Genomic DNA, 22087 nt, shown 5'->3' with positions numbered 1-22087 from the left:
GGGTGCCATTGCCTTCTCTGCAAATTATTTCTATGTGGTGTTAAATAAATATATCCTTTAAATTTAGGCTTCCCTGGTACCTTAGATGATAAAGAATCTGCCTGCAATGCAGGAGACATACGTTTGATTACTGGTCATGCAGATCCCCTGGAGAAGAGAATGGCTACCCACTCCAGTATTCTTTCCATGGACACAGGAGCCTGGCAGGCTAAAGCCCATAGAATTGTAAAGAGTCAGACATAACTGAGCAACTAAGCACAGGAATGTCTTTTAACTTTAGTGTCTTAGAGTTGAACAACTCTTAGTTACTATGATTCAACTGATGTAACTCCCTCATGGTTAACTATAAACTTTCATGACAACTCAAATCCATTCTTTGATGACTTATAATGACTTAAAGAAAAGAAAAAAAGAAGACTCACCTGAACAGCCAAATGGTAATGTGTCTTTACTCAGAAATCTTTACATGACAAACACTTTATCTAGAGACTTAAATAGTCTAGGCTTTAATTAGGTGTTATTTATTATTTTATTGCTAAGTCTCTACAGTTTACTAAAGTGGTTGAACGATGTATCAACAAGGGAATTACGTTAAATTTGTGCACTGTTTTCCTTCCTGAAAATTGGAATTTGAAATGCTATTAAAAATGCTACAAAACTTGGACAGTTCTCCACAGTGCTCTTGTAAATGAAAAAGCAAACCTAAGCCATTTTACATTCGTTGACATAATAATTTGGTATTGACTAGCTTCCTAGCAGTCTCTTTCACATCTTTGTTCCCGAGGCTGTAGATCACTGGGTTCAGCATGGGGATGACCACTGTGTAAAAGACAGAGGCCACCTTGACCATGAGCCATGAACTCCTGGAGTTAGGAACACAGTAAAGGAAAAGGGTGGTCCCGTGGAAGACGGTAATGGCAGTCAAGTGGGAGGCACAGGTGGAGAAGGCTTTGTGGTGCCCCCCAGTTGAAGGCATCTTCAGGAGAGTGGTAAAAATGAAAACATAGGAGGTGAGAATAATCATCAGGCTGCTTATTTCATTAAACATGGCAGAGACTAAAATGATCTCCTGGCTAATGTAGGGGTCACAGCAGGAAACAGCAACAATGGCCACGTGCTCACAGACAAAGTTATTTATGATATTATTTCCTCTAAAGGACAATTCAGATAAAAAGTGGGTAAGAGTCAGGGAACAGACTGTACCCCCAAGAGTATGATGCACTCACCAATAAGGAACAAAGCTTCTGGAACATGACAGCTGTGTAGAGAAGAGGGTTGCAAATGGCCACAAATCGGTCATATGCCATCACTGCCAACAGGAACGTCTCTGTCACCACAAATATGCAGGCAAAGGAGAACTGCATGATGCATCCTGTGAAGGAGATGGTTCTGTCTTCCACAATCAAGTTTTCTAGTAGCTTGGATGTAACTACTGTTGAGTAACAGATCAACAAAGGACAAATGTCTGAGGAAGTAGTACACAGGGGTGTGGAATTTGGGATTTATCTTGATAGTTAGGATCATGCCCAGGTTCCCCAGCACACTGACGGAGTAGATGGTTAAGAATAACAGGACAAGGGGTATCTGGAGTTCGGGATATTCTGAGAAGCCCAAGAGAATGAAAGTGACTTCAGCACTCTGGTTTTCTTGGTTCCTGTGGACAAAATATAAAAGTTGATTCAGAGAAATCTGCAGCAAAATTTGAAAGAAATGTAATGTTATTCCCTCAGTATTGTCGGATGTTTTTGTGACTCCATGGACTGTAGCCTACCAGGTTCCTCTGTCCATGAGATTCTCTGGGCAAGAACACTGGAAGGGTTGTCATGCCCTCCTCCAGGGGATCTTCCTGACCTAGGCATAGAATGAGAGTACTTATGGGGAAAAAGAGTGCATTGAATTATTATTATTTTTTAAATTAGCCTCTTTCCCTCCAAAATGCCTCTACTGTCTTTTTCTGACATTAAAATTCATTCTTTTCAAAGCTACTTCCTAAATTCTTACCAAAACCTGAAATGGCACTCAGTATAAAGGGAAGTTCATTCCACATAGACTTCTCTAAAAATTCTATATATCATTAGGAGTTGAAATTAAACACTCTGTTATTTTCACTCAGGTTTAATAAACTTATACTCCAAGAACACATATAACACTTCAAGATTTCCTGTACATGTATAACTATGTCATTCACATATTCCCCCACTCTTTTTCTTCAGTTATTCCTTTACATTCTTAAACATGTGATTAATTCCTGATTTCCTGAAAGTATGTTTCAATTTAACATGCAAATCATAGAGCACATATTCTCTAACTGAAAACACTTTTTTTTTAAAGTCAGGATTTGTTCCCTATGTCTATGGTAACAAAGTTTGAATAGTCCAAGGTTGAAAGGGAAATCTTCACCAAAGATGAATACAATTTCTGATGCACACTTGTTCCTTCTTCCCCACACTCCTTCTCCACACCTGTAGCTTTTCTCTCCACCTTCCACACTCTGTACTTGTCAACAGGCTTGGGGCCAATGTTCCCAATCGCCCATGTAGTCCAGGAAGTGTCAGCCATGCTCAGCTGTGAGCACAGGTGCTGTGCATAGTATTTATCTTCTTTTCTGTGCAATTACCTTGGAATAATTTTCCCATTGCAGACCCACTATGTGCTCAGCCCTGTAACAGGCATTTTAGAAACTATAAAATTATAAAATCTCAGCCTCAATTTGTTTCTTAGAGCATTATTCCAGGATATAATCCATATAAGCACAAATGACAACTTATAGTTCTTGTTTATTACTAAAGTTTGTATGTATAAAGGGAATGAAAATATTGTGATCCAGAAAAAACAAAAAATTTCCTTGTGATGTAGCATGGTGAACAATAATAAATGTGGTGAAAGATAAATAATCAAAGACTTCTAGTCAACTAAACAGGTAATCTGGCAGTTAGATTTATACACGTGCTTGTTTGCCTCCTGCAAAGATTAATGAAGTATATTAGGAACATATTATATTCCTTTTAAAGTTAAATAAAAATCAACTCACCTGAGTGTAGAAGAATTTGACTGGCTCATTTAATAAAGCTTCTTTTCTAAGTTCAATGGATTCCAGGAAAATTTATGCTAAGTCATTTTTTTTTAATATGGTAATAAGTCTGAAAAATAGTTAACAGGAATCTAGAGTATATTGCAATGAATATTTCAGAAAATGAATTTCTTTTATAATGTATTAAAAATATATTCAGACTTGAAAAGGACTGAGAAAAGGACACCAAAAAAGGAAACCAAAAAAGCTGAACCCTAACATCAAACTGTAACATATATATGCCACCAAAACCCCAAGGAGATTAACCTTAGAGAATATTATTTAGCTATTGCCTTGAGACCACAAGTGGGGAAATTAGATGAAATAATGTCCTTGTGATACTTTGGTTGCATATGCATTTTTTCCCAAAGTTTGGGGAACAATTTCATCATGCACTCTAGTCCATTGATCTTTTAAAAATGTTGAACTAGTCACTATATTTTTGTCTTTAAATACTTGCAAAATGCAGAAACATACAAAAGCAAAATCAACTATTGGGTAACAATCTAAAGATTCTTAATTTTTGTTGAATTTCTGGTTGTTCCCCTGTATCTGTGGGCTTCCCTCATAGCTCAGTTGGTAAAGAATCCTCTTGCAATTCAGGACATCCCGGTTCAATTCCTGGTCAGGCAGATCCCCTGGAGAAGGGATAGGCTACCCACTTCAGTATTCTTGGGCTTCCCTTGTGGCTCAGCTGGTAAAGAATCCGCCTGCAATGCGGAAGACCTGGGTTTGATCCCTGGGTTGGGAGGACCCCGTGGAGAAGGGAAAGGCTACCCACTCCATTATTCTGGCCTGGAGAAGTCCATGGACTGTACAGGCCATGGGGTCACAAAGATTCTGTCACAACTGAGTGACTTTCACTTTCTCTGTATCTGAAGGACATATTGATGTGTTTGGATGTAAAACTTATACAATATGAATCATATTATAGTGTTTTTTACCCTTTCTTTAACATTGTGTTGTGAGTTTCATTTTCTGTAAAAACCATTGGTTTTCTTAAGATAATACAACTTGCATTACTATTACAAATATGAGCACAATTCTTTTTTATTCTTACATTTATTATTGAAATTGCAAAAAAACCTGATATTCTATTTTTCAGTTTATAGTGTAGGTTTATGGGAAGTATAGTATATTTATTATTTAAGAAACTGCCATATCTTAACATATAAACATCTCAACTCCAATAACAGTTTAACAGAACAGGGAGCAGCACTTTTTTCTGGAAAAAGCTGTACAGTAAATACTTTAGCCTTTGTGGGCCACGTAGTCTCAATTTCAGCGCTGCACTTCTGTATCTCGCAGCATGGATTCACCTGTAGGCAATATATAAGTCAATAGGCATGACTCTGTTCCAATAAAATTTTATTTATAAAAGACAGTAGGACAGATTTGGTTTGCAGATCACACCTTGTCAACGTATGCAATAGAAGGCATTTATTGATTGTTCAAAGTCTAAAATTATTTCCAGATCAGTAGGCAGATGTCCTCTGAGTGGCAATGCAGAGACTTAAGCTTGTTCTCAATTATGGCTTATGATAAAGTGACTGGGTGCATGTGTGTTAAGTCACTTTAGTGGTGTCTGACTCTGTGAGAGGGTATGGACTGAAGCCCGCCAGGCTCCTCTGTCCATGGGATTCTCCAGGCAGAACTCTGGAGTGGGTTGCAGTGCTCTCCTCCAGGGAAACTTCCCAGCCCAGGGATCAAACCTGTCTCTCTTGGATTGACAGTTGGGTTGTTTACCACTAGCGCCACCTGGGAAGTTCAACAGTGGGATTGTTATGGTGTAATTATAATGTAGTGAGAGAAATAATGATTTGCTTTAAAAAATACTACACTTTTCTGCATTGCCACTGTGCATATTTTTGTGTTTTGCTTATTTATTTTTCATTAAGCTTTTGTCAAGCATATTAAGAGTGTTCCTCACATGTTGAGATACTTGAATAATGACCAAGATATTTCCTGATCAATAAAATCACAATAGGACTTTGAACTTTGAGTCAAACTATAGTGTTAAGATAGATTGAAGGGATAAGAAAGAAAAACAAAAGACATTTTAAGCAGAGAAGACAGTCTGAACCAAGGTAGGAATTTGAATGTTCAAATTGTTTTCAATTAGAAGTCGAGTTTATGCAGGGCAAACTTTGGGAGATGGCAAGGGACAGAGAAGCCTGGCATGCTGCAGGACATAGGGTTGCAAAGAGTCTTACATGACTGTGAGACTGAACAACAACAAAAAGTATGAGATATGATCAGAGGACCAGAGAATCTAAATCGTGTAAAGAATGCAATTAGGATTAGTACTGATGCTGGGAGGGATTGGGGGCAGGAGGAGAAGAGGACGACAGAGGATGAGATGGCTGGATGGCATCACTGACTCGATGGACGTGAGTCTGGGTGAACTCCGGGAGTTGGTGATGGACAGGGAGGCCTGGCGTGCTGGAATTCATGGGGTCACAAAGAGTCGGACATGACTGAGTGACTGAACTGAACTGAACTAAACCGATTGCTGAATAGAGTTGAAATAGAGTTCTATGCCCACAGGACAAGTATGTAGTAATGAAGAGAGTGTGGTTGTAAAACGGTGTCGACAATGGGAATGAAATGGACTCAGTTTCAATATTATAATCATGGCATTCAATGCAGTTGCATTAGTTGTTGATGTAAACAGAAAGAATTAACTCCCATTTTCATTTTGTTTCAGAAACAAACATTATGTTCTTGACAGCATCTCATTGTAGACGAGTCAGTGATTCCCAGAAGCTAGCAATAATTACACAGGCACCTACAATGAGAAGTAGTAAACAGTGAGGTGTAATGTGGGCGCTAGAGCAGCTGATAAACCAACCAAAGGCCTGAAGACATCTGGAACACGGAGGGAAAACAAAAGGGGACTCTTACCACTGTCTTCAAATATTTCAAGGCTAAAATATGAAAGAAACACTGACCTTTTTTCTGTGTCCTAAGGACAGAAATTTAATTTTAAATGAATTAACTTTTAAAAGCCGCAGGAAGCTAATTTCAGACCAACAACAATAAGAGAATTTTCTATTTTTTTCTCCAGTGTCAATGAACAGAATAGTGTGAATGACTCAGAGTCTCTGGGTTGCCCAGTTTCACTAAAAGTATATAAGAAGGGGCTCTAGAGACACAAACTTTAATGTAAACAAAAGGAAGGGGAAGACTTTTCCGGAAGAATGTAGACAAGATATTAAACTCCACAATGTCTCTCTACATTTCCCATATTCTGTGACTGGTCCTCACACTGGCCTAGAGCTTTCACTAAGATCACTTTTTGCTTGGTGTTCCCAAAATACTGTTTTAAAATTATCTGTATAATTCTCAAAATCCATAATTTACACATCTGTAACAGGTTGACTTAACTACTCCATCTGATAAAAAAATCTATTACTATAACTAAGTAGTACATTCTAACCACCTTAATACATAAGGATTGAATTAAATACAAACTTTATTAATCTTTGTCTATAACTGAGGAGGGGCTTCCCTGGTGACTCAGATGGTTAAGAATCCTCCTGCAAAGCAGAAGACCCAGATTTGATCCCTGGCTTGGGAAGATCCTCTGGAGGAGGGAATGGCAACTCACTCCAGTATTCTTGCCTGGAGAATTCCCATGGACAGAGGAGCTTGGTGGGCTCTAATCCATGAGGTCGCAAAGAGTCGGACACAACTGAGTGACTGAGCACAGCACTTAACTGAAGAGATCATTCCTATAAGTGTATGTAGGTAAAGCATGCTTTAAAAAAGTAAGAAATTCAATTCAAAATAGCCTCCTAAATTCAGTATGACATGTAAACACATAATTTTAGATAGATCCTTGGTGGCTCGGATGGTGAAGATTTGACCTGCAATGCAGGAGACCTGGCTTCTATCCCTAGATTGGGAAGATCCCCTGGAGAAGGGAATGGCTACTCACTCCAGTATTCTTGCCTGGAGAATTCCATGAATGGAGGAGCCTGTTGGGCTATAGTCCATGAGGTCATGAAGAGTCAAACACGACAGAGCAACTAACGCTTGCACTTTTTTCCCTGCATGTGTAGGGATTTATGTGTAGATACCTCTGAGAATGGCAAGTATGAAGTGCAGGCCATCACGGGCACCCTGGTGTCTAGTGTGCACACAGGCAGTTTTATTTATCTTTCTTTGATCTGGTCTGGGGCTCCAGTCTGGCACATATTCAGAAAAGATTAAAGAATTAAAGTAAATCTGATAGTCTCAGTCCAGTATTATTTCTTTCTTTTTTTTTTTTAATTTAAAAAAATTTTTTTAAAAACTTTACAATATTGTATTAGTTTTGCCAAATATCGAAATGAATCCACCACAGGTATACCCGCGTTCCCCATCCTGAACCCTCCTCCCTCCTCCCCCCGACCCACCCTCCCTCTGGGTCGTCCCAGTGCACCAGCCCCAAGCATCCAGTATCGTGCATCGAACCTGGACTGGCATCTCGTTTCATACATGATATTATACATGTTTCAATGCTATTCTCCCAAATCTCCCCACCCTCTCCCTCTCCCACAGAGTCCATAAGACTGATCTATACATCGGTGTCTCTTTTGCTGTCTCGTACACAGGGTTATTGTTACCATCTTTCTAAATTCCAGATATATGCGTTAGTATACTGTATTGATGTTTTTCTTTCTGGCTTACTTCACTCTGTATAATAGGCTCCAGTTTCATCCACCTCATTAGAACTGATTCAAACGTATTCTTTTTAATGGCTGAGTAATACTCCATTGTGTATATGTACCACAGCTTTCTTATCCATTCATCTGCTGATGGGCATCTAGGTTGCTTCCATGTCCTGGCTATTATAAACAGTGCTGTGATGAACACTGGGGTACACGTGTCTCTTTCCCTTCTGGTTTCCTCAGTGTGTATGCCCAGCAGTGGGATTGCTGGATCATAAGGCAGTTCTATTTCCAGTTTTTTAAGGAATCTCCACACTGTTCTCCATAGTGGCTGTACTAATTTGCATTCCCACCAACAGTGTAAGAGAGTTCCCTTTTCTCCACACCCTCTCCAGCATTTATTGCTTGTAGACTTTTGGATCGCAGCCATTCTGACTGGCGTGAAATGGTACCTCATAGTGGTTTTTCTTATTACACAAGAGGTTATTTTTCCCGCTTAAGTTTATATACAGTTTAAATACTAGTTTGACACAATGGGAAGGAAATGTTGGTTTTATTTTCCCCAACATTCCCAGTTTGACCCTACATTATCTATTTGTCATCTCATTCTCAGCAAAATTACATAGTAATTGGTAGAATTTTTTCATAGGATCTAAGAGTATAAAGTGCTAATCGCTCAGTCATGGTTGACTCTTTGCAACCCTGTGGACTGTAGCCCGCTAGGCTCCTCTCTGCCTGGAATTCTCCTGGCAAGAATACTGGAGTGGGTTGCCGTTCCCTTCCCGAGGGTATCTTCCCAATCCAGGAAGCAAACCCGGAATCTCTCACATTCTAGACAGATCCTTTACCTTCTGAGCCTCAAGTAGCATAAAATCCCTCTGCAAATTAGTAGCAAAGAGTATGAATTTGTCTTTCCCTAACAAGTGATGCAATGGCACCCCACTCCAGTACTCTTGCCTGGAAAATCCCATGGCTGGAGGAGGCTCGTAGGCTGCAGTCCATGGGGTCGCTAAGAGTCAGACACGACCGAGCGACTTCACTTCCACTTTTCACTTTCATGCATTGGAGAAGGAAATGGCAGCCCACTCCGGTGTTCTTGCCTGGAGAATCCCAGGGACTGGGGAGTCTGGTGGGCTGCATAGCCCAGTCTATGTGGTCGCATAGAGTCGGACACGACTGAAGCAACTTAAGCGACTTAGCAGCAGCAGCAACAAGTGATACAAATAGCATATCTGCTAGATGGCAGAGTGACACTGTAATTTAAACCAAGGCACAAATAATGTGCATTGATTGACTGCTTTAGAGAAAGTAGCAGAAACTGATAGAAAGCAAGATGTTCGTGGTTTAAATATAACTTTGAAAACATTTTATTCTGTGAAGGAAAAATGTGCTCTGTCATGTCGACCGACAGAGGATGCTGAGGCCACCAAGCCATCAGCACGGCTCCTGCACCCCAACCTCCCGCTCAGGCTGCTGAGCCCTGAGGAACTCTCTGGAACAGAGCTGCACCCTGAGGGAACACGGGATAGAAAAGAGCAGGGCACTGGCCCTAAGTAGTCAAGGTGCAGCTCAAAGGGATGATTTCAAGGAGCCCAGACTGTTCCCTCTCCCAGGCACAGAAAGCCCTAAATTCATTAACATGAGCTTTCTGGTTTTAATTTCCGATAATCTTCTGATGGTCTGACTACCTGGTTTTTGTTGCAAAAATGCATATGCATCCTGACTCCTCCCTTCCCTTTTCAGAGCAGTTTCTCTGAACTAACTGAGAAGTTGTCTTCCAGGTTTGTGTGTGCGTGGCCACTCAGTCATGTCCGACTCTTGTGACCCAATGGACTGTAGCCCACCAGGCTCCTCTGTCCATGGGATTCTCCATCAAGAGTATTGGAGTGGGTAGCCAATTTCTCCTCCAGGGGATCTTCCTGACCTAGGGATTGAACCTGGGTCTCCTACATTACAGGTGAATTATTTATTATCTGAGCCACCAGGGAAGCCACTTATTTTCTAGGTTTAAGTCCATAGAATAAAAAATAATTTTGTTTTTAGGTTTATTTTGTTGTTGTTTGTTTGTTTGTTTTTTGGTCTGTTAGTAATTTCATGTCTCTTTCAGGAATAAGGAAACCAGTGTTCAAAGATGGCAATTTACTATATCACATTCAAGCAGCAATTCACCTTTGATTTTTATCTTTGTTTTTCCAATTTTCGTTTTTGAACTAGGAGTGATACATAATCACATAGTTTAGGTAATGAAGAGTGTTAACACTTCATCTCAATTAATTTTATAAGAAGTAAATACACAAAAACATGGTTAATAATATGCACAAATATTAGTATAAATATTAAAATCCTTACAGAAGCAAATACTATTAATATATTACAAAAACAAGAATGCATAATGAAGTTATAATGTTATTAACATATATATATTATTCAATGACAAAGCAAAAATATTAATAAGCCATAAACTATAAGAGATGAGAGGAGAAATAAAAAGACTCTAAATTCAAACTAAAAACAATATATGATATATATATATATATATGTGATTGTGTTTCTGTTATAATCCCAAATGACACAATTACATTATATCACAGAAATCTACTAATAAGGAATAGAATTTTTTCCAATCTTTCTTAAGAAGTTTTAAAAATTGACTATGTCTTAGCCCATAAGTAAAACACAACAATTTTAATAATAAAATTATCATTTATTCAGTTCAGTTCAGTCCCTCAGTCGTATTCGACTCTTTGAGACCCCATGAATTGCAGCACGCCAGGCCTCCCTGTCCAACTCCCGGAGTTCACTCAAACTCATGTCCATCGAGTCGGTGATGCCATCCAGCCATCTCACCCTCTGTCATCCCCTTCTCCTCCTGCCCCCAATGCCTCCCAGCATCAGAGTCTTTTCCAATGAGTCAACTCTTCACATGAGGTGGCCAAAGTATTGGAGTTTCAGCTTTGCATCAGTCCTTCCGATGAACACCTAGGACTGATCTCCTTTAGAATGGACTGGTTGGATCTCCTTGCAGTCCAAGGGACTCTCAAGAGTCTTCTCCAACACCACAGTTCAAAAGCATCAATTCTTCGGTGCTCAGCTTTCTTCACAGTCCAATTCTCACATCCATACATGACACCTGGAATGACTAGACGGACCTTTGTTGGCAAAGTAATGTCTCTGCTTTTCAATATGCTATCTAGGTTGGTCATAACTTTCCTTCCAAGGAGTAAGTGTCTTTTAACTTCATGGCTGCAGTCACCATCTGCAGTGATATTGGAGCCCCCCAAAATTAGAGTCTGACATTGTTTCCACTGTTTCCCCATCTATTTACCATGAAGTGATGGGGCCAGATGCCATGATCTTCATTTTCTGAATGTTGAGCTTTAAGCCAACTTTTTCACTCTCCTCTTTCACCTTCATCAAGAGGCTTTTGAGTTCCTCTTCATTTTTGCCATAAGGGTAGTGTCATCTGTATATCTGAGGTTATTGATATTTCTCCTGGCAATCTTGATTCCAGCTTGTGCTTCTTCCAGCCCAGCCTTTCTCATGATGTATTCTGCATAGAAGTTAAATAAGCAGGGTGACAATATACAGCCTTGACGTACTCCTTTTCCTATTTGGAACCAGTCTGTTGCTCCATGTCCAGTTCTAACTGTTGCCTCCTGACCTGCATAGGTTTCTCAAGAGGCAGGTCAGGTGGTCTGGTATTCCCATCTCTTTCAGAATTTTCCACAGTTTATTGTGATCCACACAGTCAAAGGCTATGGCATAGTCAATAAAGCAGAAATAGACGTTTTTCTGGAGCTCTCTTGCTTTTTCCATGATCCAGCGGATGTTGGCAATTTGATCTTTGGTTCCTCTGCCTTTTCTAAAACCAGCTTGAACATCAGGAAGTTCACAGTTTACGTATTGCTGAAGCCTGGCTTGGAGAATTTTGAGCATTACTTTACTAGCATGTGAATTGAGTGCAATTGTGTGGTAGTTTGAGCATTCTCTGGCATTGCCTTTCTTTGGGATTGGAATGAAAACTGACCTTTTCCAGTCCTGTGGCCACTGCTGAGTTTTCCAAATTTGCTGGCATATTCAGTGCAGCACTTTCACAGCATCATCTTTCAGGATTTGAAACAGCTCAACTGGAATTCCATCATCTCCACTAGCTTTGTTCATAGTGATGCTTTCTAAGGCCCACTTGACTTCACATTCCAGGATGTCTGGCTCTAGGTCAGTGATCATACCATCATGATTATCTTGGTCATGAAGATCTTTTTTGTACAGTTCTTCTGTGTATTCTTGCCACCTCTTCTTAATATCTGCTGCTTCTGTTAGGTCCATACCATTTCTGTCCTTTATCGAGCCCATCTTTGCATGACATTAAATATTATTTGGAAATATTAAATATATGTCATAAATATAAAATAAAACATGAATAGAAAAAAGAGATTATGCCAAAAAAGAGTTGGTTGGACTCAAGAAAGAGATTGTAAAAAAAAAAAAAAAGAATTTTGTGAGAAATCAAGATTAAATTGCAATGTAGAAAAAAAGGGATAGGGGACTTCCTTGGTGGTTCAGTGGTTAAGAATCCACCTTGCAACACAGAGAACACAGGTTCAATCCCTTGTTGGAAACTAAGATCCCACCTGTGGAGGAGCAACTGACACCCCCCACTGCAGTGAAGAGCCCAGGCAGTGCAATGAGATATCCCTGTGCCACAGCTGAGACCTGATACAGCCAAGGTAACTAAGTAATTTAAAAAAAAAAGATAAGAGAAACAAACATTGCATGATTTCCCTTACATGAAATAGAAGAAGAAGATTCACAGAGGCAGAGTATATTAAACTATATCAGTGGCAGAGGGAAAGGAGGATGAGGAGTTATTACTTAATGGGTGCGAAGTTTCTGTTTGGAGTGATGAAAATGTTTTGGAAATATATAGCAATTACACAATATTGTAAATATAAGCAATGCCATTGAGTTGTGCACTTAAAGTTGTTACAAGTGCCATTTTTTAAAAATGTGAACATTTGAAGAATATGGTCTCTGGAGCTTGAATAAAATGCTGTCAGAGAAGAGAAAATATTGTCTCCAAATGTTACTGAGAAATAAGAAAAACGTAAGTAACCACAAAAAGACTTGGTGTTACCTTGCATTACAGGGATGAGGTATATAAGAGAGCTATTTGGGTAAACTGTGGACAGAAAAATCAACAGTGAAAGACATTGAGGAAGAATGGACAACAGATTGTGATAACTTTTCAAAGTGATTTTATTATTGATAGACTACAGGAGATGCATGCTGGAATAGCCAGCACGCTCCACAAACTGAATTGAGGCAGCATCAATGTTTTCATTTTACCTGCAACAAAGAAAGAGTTTGCTTCTCTTTCTTTGCCTCTTCTTTCTGAGGTGTGCATGTTATGAGCTTTCTTTCCAGGTCATCTGAGTTTTCTCACAATAGCCCCCAAGGAAAGTTGTACTTAGTTTCCATATACACATAGGGAAAATATGATTTGGTCGATATAATTATTTTTAGGTCTTTGAATAATGTTCAGAAAAGTTCAGCTTCACTTTGGTCACATTATCCCAAAGGGAATCTCCAAACTCACAGAGATACTGCAATAAATGTCTGCAAGTTAAATATCTCCCTGGTAAAGTTGCTTAGAAATCAGATAGGAACCTTATGTTGTCTTTGTTTTAATGTTCACCATAGAATATAATAAAAGTGTTATTTAAAGAGAAATAAAGAATAGTTGCCAACATAAATGATGGCACCATTTTGTTCTCTTAAACATTAAAATAAGACTGGGGAAAGCCTTTTGAATTTGCTTAAGAAAAAAGCTGGACACCTTACCTTAGAGAGCAGGTAACTTCTATTTTCAGATTTCTAGAGAATTATTTGTATAATGAGACATATTACTTCATAGTCATAGAATTTACTGGTTAATTTACATTATGGTACTATGAAATATTACATGTACCTGAGATTTAAGCCAAATGAGTTGGACATGAATTAACTTTTCTTTAATCAATCCGCAATTAATCAGATCAATATGATTTTAGAATTTATTATTTAAATATAGTTTAATGATCATTTGCCCCTTGGCTAATGTTTGTTAGAAGACTTTAACCACATTTTCATACAGTCAGCATTTGAAACTATTGCTCTATCTACCTGGTAACACAGAGCATCTCTTTCATGGCTACACATTTTTTGTACAACTCATGTGTGATAACTTACCCTTCCTATGTCAATTGCATAAAGTAATAAAAATGACAGTGATAAACATTTTTTCATAACTTGGGGAATGTTAAAGGGAAGCTAGTAAAGCAGAAAGTCTGTGACTTAAATTCCAGTAAAGGATACAGAAAATCTGTTAAGGAAAAACTCAAGAAGTACAAAATATGTTAAATCACTCTGCACTTACTTTCTATTAATTGCCTGAATGTGCCATATTTGTAGCTTGAGTTTCTCCCTCCTGTATTTAAAAACACCACTTATTCTATTACAAGTTGTCCAAGACAGGGCTGTCTATTAAAAGAGGAGGTTAATGAAGATGATCTGAATAAATATTCAGAATAAATGAAAGAGTGGCTAATAGTGCATGGTAAGATTTAGTTCTGTACAGTTTGGAGACCACCCAGGTTGGAGACAACCAGGGTTTTAGGGCAAGTGACTGAGTTTTAATATATAAGACTACTCTTAAAGGTCCAGTCTCCACAGTAAGCCAAGGGAGTGAGAAGTGGGGGAAGGTTACAGGGATGGATTTATGTGACCTTCAAATGATTTTTTCTAATAGAATACTAGGAAAAATTAGAAAGCGATTCTAAGATGATTTTTCTGAGTCTCTATCGTTCTGAAGTAAATTTTACTATAAGCATTCTGTGTTTTTATGTCTCTTAAATACATGACAAAATAATTATAATGATAATGACATGTAATTAAAATGAATTTTCATTTCATTCTATCAAATATTGAAATAAAATTTATTTATTTGACAAATGCATACTGAATACTTAAAATAATCAAAGTATAGAGTGAGGATATAATGGGAAAGCCAACAGAATTAATAATTTAATTCATGATGAGACACAGTGCCATATAATTGATTAAATGAGGAATGTATTGTATAATCTAATTCATCAAATCCTTCATAATTTGTCATTATCCAGTCACAATCTTATTATGGGAGAACTAGATAACTAACTTACTAAATGAGAATTTCAAGAAAGTCTCCTGGATGATTTTAGTCTTTTTTTCACCTAGCACAATTCTTGACACATAGTAATTGATAACTGGTTAATAACTTTTCCCACATCCAACATCAGATCAGATCAGATCAGATCAGTCGCTCAGTCGTGTCTGACTCTTTGCGACCCCATGAATCACAGCACTCCAGGCCTCCCTGTGCATCACCAACTCCCAGAGTTCACTCAGACTCACGTCCATTGAGTCAGTGATGCCATTCAGCCATCTCATCCTCTGTCGTCCCCTTCTCCTCCTGCCCCCAATCCCTCCCAGCATCAGAGTCTTTTCCAATGAGTCAACTCTTCGCATGAGGTGGCCAAAGTACTGGAGTTTCAGCTTTAGCATCATTCCTTCCAAAGAAATCCCAGGGCTGATCTCCTTTAGAATGGACTGGTTGGATCTCCTTGCAGTCCAGGGGACTCTCAAGAGTCTTCTCCAACACCATAGTTCAGAAGCATCAATTCTTCGGTGCTCAGCCTTCTTCACAGTCCAACTCTCACATCCATACATGACCACAGGAAAAACCATAACCTTGACTAGACAAACCTTCATCCAAAAGAGATGAGTTTTATTTTCCTTTCTTTAGAGATTAAACAAGTAAGATGGCTCAGAAAGTTTATATAATCTGTTCCAAAGTCAAACATTCACTGTTCAACATAGATGTGAATGGCATAAATTTTGTTTGGTTTTGTTTTTCATTATGTCCAGGTTAGGGGGGAAATGAGGCACTGGCCCTAACTCTCACCAAGATAAGATTGTTTTAGAGAGATAAGCTAAAGCACTTAACAGTATCTGGTAATTATTAGAAAAAAAAATATGAAGCAAGGTAGATAGTTCTAAGAACCACAAGACTTAAAATATTTGAGTAACCATAGCATGGTGGGCTGTATTTAGTGAAATCTATCTGGAAGTAGCAGATTTCACAGAGTTTAATACACTGTGATAGTACTGAGCAAAGATTGGTTTGAAACTGCTAGTCCAGGTTCACTACTTCAGGGAATCATTAGGGATTCCAGAGAAGAATACTTAAGTTTGAACTATAGATGATGGAGCCTTCTGTATACCTGGATTGGATAAAGGGAATTTAAAATATCAGGCTATAAAGGATCCAAAGAAAAGGAAAGCTGGAGGAGTTGTGTTTCTTCCTGAGACTGGATCAGTTAATCTTAAAGGAAATGAGAGACAGTAACCTGGAGGGGAGTTGTAAATTTATTCTGACTTGTTTGGAAAATAATAGTCATCAACATCCAGCTATTGACTCCTCAAAATTTACGTCGGAACCATGGACAAGGAGTTAGGGTCCAGCAGAGATCCTTAAACATATAGTTTAACTCCCATTGCTTATTGATGCCTAAACTGAAATACAAAAAAGGGATGTGGTATACTCATGCCAACAAGTTAGAAAATAGTACAACGAGATGAAGGAGACAATATTTTGCTTCATTTTCCAAATAGTCCAGTATTTTAAAGAATACCTTCTGTTGATATAATTATTAATTTTTTAAAATATGAAAATGACGCTTATAGACATATGAGGCACGCTTTCTTATTTTCCATAGAAATACCTGAAAATAGGGAAAATGCTTTCAAGTTGTTCAGGAATATAGATTGTGGTTTTGAGTCATGCATTAAACAGTTTTTATATTTTAAAATGCAAATTAATTTGTAGGTATTTTTCACATATTCCCTCTCTTTCTAATGGCCTAGACTGAGTGCATTTTCAAGATTAAAATTTTTTAAATAATTTTCAATTTGTCTGAAATATTCAAGTATTGGTAAGACAAAAGAATCTGCATTTTAAAAGCTTTTGTTTATTTTCTTGGTAATTCATAATCATTTCATTGATTTTCCACTTTTAGTCTGCAAATGCGCTTACCAAAATGGCATTTACATTGTCTTTTTCAAATATGATTTGACCTGCTATCTGATAAAGAATCTCAGAGGTAGGATTTTAGACAAATAGTAAGGGAAAAGACGCTGAGAAGATATAAGTTAATTGATCAATTCATGCAGTAAGTCAAGTATTAAATAAAGAATAATCTGTGATTGAATATATAACTTACAGTGTTTCCCACCAAATCAGAAGAATATAATTTAGGGGAGAAGTTAGAATAGAGCCCTGCATTCTTTTAAATTATTGGGAATAATTTTAAAAGCCTAAAACGTAATTGTTAGTTGAATGAGATGGTTTATTTGACCACTACAAATATGCTGTCTTCACTATTCAGTTGTTACATACTTAAATGTCATTTTGTGGCCACTGATGTTGACTCTCATACACTAGATAGATTTGCAGTTTTTCTCTTCCAAACCCTACTTTATGTACACAGATTTGAATGGCAATTTCACTGAAAATGAAAAACAAGGAGAGGAGCATTACAGATTTGAAAATAAATTGTGAATATATTGGTTCTGAAGTTTGGAGTAAATGAAATAAAATATTTTAAATACTAAGGCCTTGTGTTTTATATAGTTGAAGTAGAGAATTTTGGTGTAATTTAGTTGAATGATTAATTCTCAGTAGTTCTCCCTAGTCTATGCTTCTTGAACTTCTGCCAGGAGAAAGGTATTGGTTTGTTCAAAGGCATAATAGTTATGAGCATATTATTAGAGCTGGTTTTACATTACTTTACAGCAGTGACTAGAAGGAGGAGGAGGTAAAAATAAGAGGAATGGAAGAGAGAAAAGCCAGCCTGAGATACTAAGACATGTGATATAGGAACAGAAAGAAGCAAATGTTTTCAGGATGACTGATTATTAGGAAGAGTTGAACAGCTTGAGTACATCGCTTAGAAAGAAGCCAATTTATGCAAGTGAGTAAGACACTGTATGAGACTAAAATTCAAGTGAAACCTACTACTAACCTCAAATGCCTTACTGAACATAAAAAACAAATTTTTTAAAGTTTGAGGTGATACCTTTGAAAAAATGAAGGTAATTATACTTTGCTTGTTATCCTTTTGTTTGACTATAAAATATAATATTCTATCTGTAAATGAAGCACATTTGTAAATTAATAATATTTGTAAATTAGGTACAACAGATATATAGCTGATTTTGGCCATGTATATAGTACTTTGGCCACCTCATGCGAAGAGTTGACTCATTGGAAAAGACTCTGATGCTGGGAGGGATTGGGGGCAGGAGGAGAAGGGGAGGACAGAGGATGAGATGGCTGGATGGCATCACTGACTCGATGGACATGAGTTTGAGTGAACTCTGGGAGTTGGTGATGGACAGGAAGGCCTGGCGTGCTGAGGTTCATGGGGTCGCAAAGAGTCAGACACGACTGAGTGACTGAACTGAACTGAACTGATACACCTCATGATTCCAAATTGGTTGATTTTTTCTATTTATCACATTTCCACCTAGGATAGATGGAAGGAAATTTCTCACATATAACATTATCCACATATAAGTGCTTTTTTATTTTCTCTCAAGGTTTCATTTCTGTGTCTATTTTCTCAATAACAAATAGTGAGAATAGGAAAGGGATGACTTATTTTTTTCTACAGTACCATTTCTTGAATTCAACCAGGGCATATTATCCAGTTATGTTTGATAATACATGCTAATAGAATGGTTGCATAAATACGCTGCATTCTACAGGGTTAGTTTTTAAATCAGGTATCAAAGTTGCTTATCAGGAATTAATATTTTCCAGAGAGGGACAAAAAGAATGCAAGGAAAGCCTTTCAAAATAAAAATCAAATCTTTTTCTTCAAGTTTTGAATGCTTTCCATTTTAAAATGCCCATGACAAGGAATAATATACATCATCGTATTTACATATTTGTAAGGATTGATAACTATTTAATTTCAAGTGGCTACAAACTGCTCTGAGTCATGGAAAATAGGAATAACATCACAGAATTTATTCTCTTAGGACTTTCTCAGAAAAAGGAAATTGAAATTCTCTGGTTTTCACTGTTCTTACTTTGTTACGTTGCAATTCTGATCGGAAACCTACTTGTCATGATTTCTATCGCCTCCAGTCAACTTGTGAAGCAGCCCATGTATTTCTTTCTGAGTCACCTCTCCCTCGCAGACCTTTGTTACACCTCCACTGTGACTCCCAAGTTGATCGCTGACTTGCTGGCAGCAAAGAAGATCATTTCCTACCATGGCTGCATGACACAGCTCTTCACCATGCACTTCTTTGGGGGGACTGAGGTCTTCATCCTCATAGGGATGGCCTATAATCGCTATGTGGCCATCTGCAAACCTCTGCTCTACACTCTGATCATGACCAGACAGAAGTGCGTTGCCATGATCGCTGCTTGCTGCGCTGGGGGGTTCCTGCGTTCCTTCGGTCAGTTTCTCCTGGCCATCTTTTTACCCTACTGTGGCCCATGTGTATCCTTTGCTGAAACTGGCCTGCACTGACACCACCAGAATTGGTCTCCCTGTCATTGCCAACTCGGGCCTCATGGGCCTGGTGACTTCTGTGGTCTTGTTGGTCTCCTACACTGTGATCTTCTCCACTGTCAGGTCCTACTCTGTAGAGAATCGCCGCAAAGCTCTCTTCACCTGCAGTTCCCACAACACTGTGATGGTTCTCTTTTTTGCTCCTTTATTCTTCATTTACATTCGACCAGCAACTACTTTACCAGAAGACAAAGTGTTCGCTCTTTTTTATACTATCATTGCTCCCATGCTCAATCCTCTAATCTACACACTGAGAAACTTGGAGATGAAGAATGACATAAAGAAATTCTGGTGCCATATCGCAGTAAGAAAGGAAATGAACTAAAAGACACCTCTGATTTTCACTGCTGAACTTGGTTGAATATATGGATTTTCTACAGTGAAGACTTTAAAATGTGTAACACTTGCCTTATATGCTTTTTTGTTTCATTTTGTTTTAGCAATATATAGATTTAAGTACGACCAAAGCTTACAACTCCCTGGATTTATCCAGACTCTGCTGTGCTCTTTTCTAGTTTTCTTGTTTTCTTATTTGTATCTCCTCTTCCCCTCTGATCTTTTGGCTGTGTAATCAATTTAGATATTTAGCAGTAGACCACAAAGGCATCATGTAATACAAATCAACACTGAGAACCTATACAGCCCATTCTTGTATGTGACTTTAGTCAATAAAGCCAATCCCAGGTAGCAATGATTTAGAAGATAATTCCAACATTTTACTTGCATCATGTAAAGAATATTCTAAAAGACCAAATTTTGGACCTGCAACTATATTTCTTAAAAATATAGCTTTCTACTCTGATAATTTTGTAGCCAACAGCGAACTGGAGCTTCTCATATGTCCAACACCAGTACTCTTACCTAAGTCCCACATCAATCTCTTTTCTTTTGTTCAAAGGAACTGTCTTTCCCAACTCTGTCTGTGTAAATGTGAACTGCAACTCTGGCTAATTCTAGCACCTGATGGTGTATATTTGTTACGGGCATGTGTTCTGGACCCAGAATTGCTTACTAACTATGAGGACTAGGACATATGCTCAACAAACCATCCATCAAGTGATAATAATAGCCCAGCACACAGTCTAGTGAGGATATGTGCAGGACTGAAACACTGCTTGGTCACACAGTAAGTGCTCAACACGTATGAGCTATTTTATTGCCCAGTCTCCTGTTATGCATCAGAAATGTAACCCTTCTGATAATAACTTTCCTTTGCAGCAGTGAGGGTGTGAGAATGGGGCTCATATTAATGTCATGCTCCTATTACTAGGCTTCCCTGGTGGCTCAGACAGTAAAGAATCCACCTGCAATGTGGGGAATCTGGGTTCAATCCCTGGGTGGGAAGATCCCTTGGAGGAGCTCATGACAGTCTGTTCCAGTATTCTTGCCTGGAGAATCCCCATGGAAAGAGGTACCTGGCAGGCTACAGTCCAGGGGGTCACAAAGAGTAGGACATGACTGAGTGACTAAGCACAGCACAGTGTGCAATGGGCACCTATTACTGGTGAAATTAATCTTTTCTTAGAGTGGGCAAGTGGAGAATATCACTCAAAGTCAATGATCACATCTTTGGCACTGTTCAAGTTAATAGCAGTTTTCCAGTAGGAATTTAAAGTCATCCTGGAGCACCTTTGCCCAATGTCAGAAATGACTAGGAGCAAGATCAGGCCACTAGATAACTGATTAGGAATGGGTAGAATCTCAAAAGTCTTTTAAAAACTTTGTGGATATGATGTACTTGCATGAGAATTTATTTTCAAGTTGTAGAGAGAGCCAGGTTAGATACAAATGAGTTGTCAATGTTGAGGATTCTTAAGACGGGTTCATAATATAAAAAAGAAAAATAGCATAGTTCTATGACTCAGTTGAAAATGCCCAACAAATAAACCTAAAAATATTATGTGCTAGAAATTCTTATAGAAAGATCCTAACATATTTGCTTGTTGTTGTTTTAAACCTACTTCTTGACAGCTCTCTGAAAACTCCTGAATAGGGCATGCACAGTATACATGTCAGAGAACATAAAGAGCAGGAAAGTGAAAGATCACTTTCTGGTGTGAAATAAGCAGGGTCTTTAATAAGATCAGCCAACCCTGCATCAGAAGCCCTATCCTCCAACCAACCAGACTTGTATTATTGACAAATAAAACTTCAAAAATTAACACAAATGTTTCTGTTTTACTCTTATTCTTGGAACAAAAGTTGTGAATGTGGATTATTAAAATACTTGGAGTCTGCAGCAACATGGATGGACCAATAAATTATCTTACTAAGTAAAGTAAGTCAGACAGAGAAAAACAAACATATATAATCACTTATATGTGGTTTATAAAAAAAATTACACGGATGGACTTATTTACAAAACAGAAAAAGACTCACAGACACAGAAAACAAACTTACGGTTACCAAAAGAAAAAGGGGGAGGGGAGGGAAAATTGGGAGTTTGGGATTAACAGATACAGACTACCAAATATAAAATAGATAAACAACAATGATCTATTGTATAGCACAGGAAACTATACTCAATATCTTATAATAACCTATAATGAAAAGTAATCTGAGATGGAAAATATACATACATATGAACACACATATATATGAACTGAATCACATGACTATATACCCCAAACCAATACAACATTGTAAATAAACTATAGTTTAATAAGATAAGCAAGCAAACACTTCATTGTCAATATTAA

General features: G+C 38.0%; 2 pseudogenes; one reads left to right on the top strand and one right to left on the bottom strand.

Moving 5' to 3' along the window:
- Positions 1–712: 712 nt before the first annotated feature.
- On the bottom strand, positions 713–2559 carry LOC133239750 (olfactory receptor 5D13-like; annotated as a pseudogene).
- Positions 2560–18719: 16160 nt separating this feature from the next.
- On the top strand, positions 18720–19713 carry LOC133239749 (olfactory receptor 4P4-like; annotated as a pseudogene).
- Positions 19714–22087: the final 2374 nt, after the last annotated feature.

The sequence above is a fragment of the Bos javanicus genome, chromosome 27, assembly GCF_032452875.1.
Source record: "Bos javanicus breed banteng chromosome 27, ARS-OSU_banteng_1.0, whole genome shotgun sequence".
In the NCBI taxonomy this organism is placed as follows: domain Eukaryota; kingdom Metazoa; phylum Chordata; class Mammalia; order Artiodactyla; family Bovidae; genus Bos; species Bos javanicus.
This window is presented reverse-complemented; position numbering and strand designations above follow the sequence as displayed.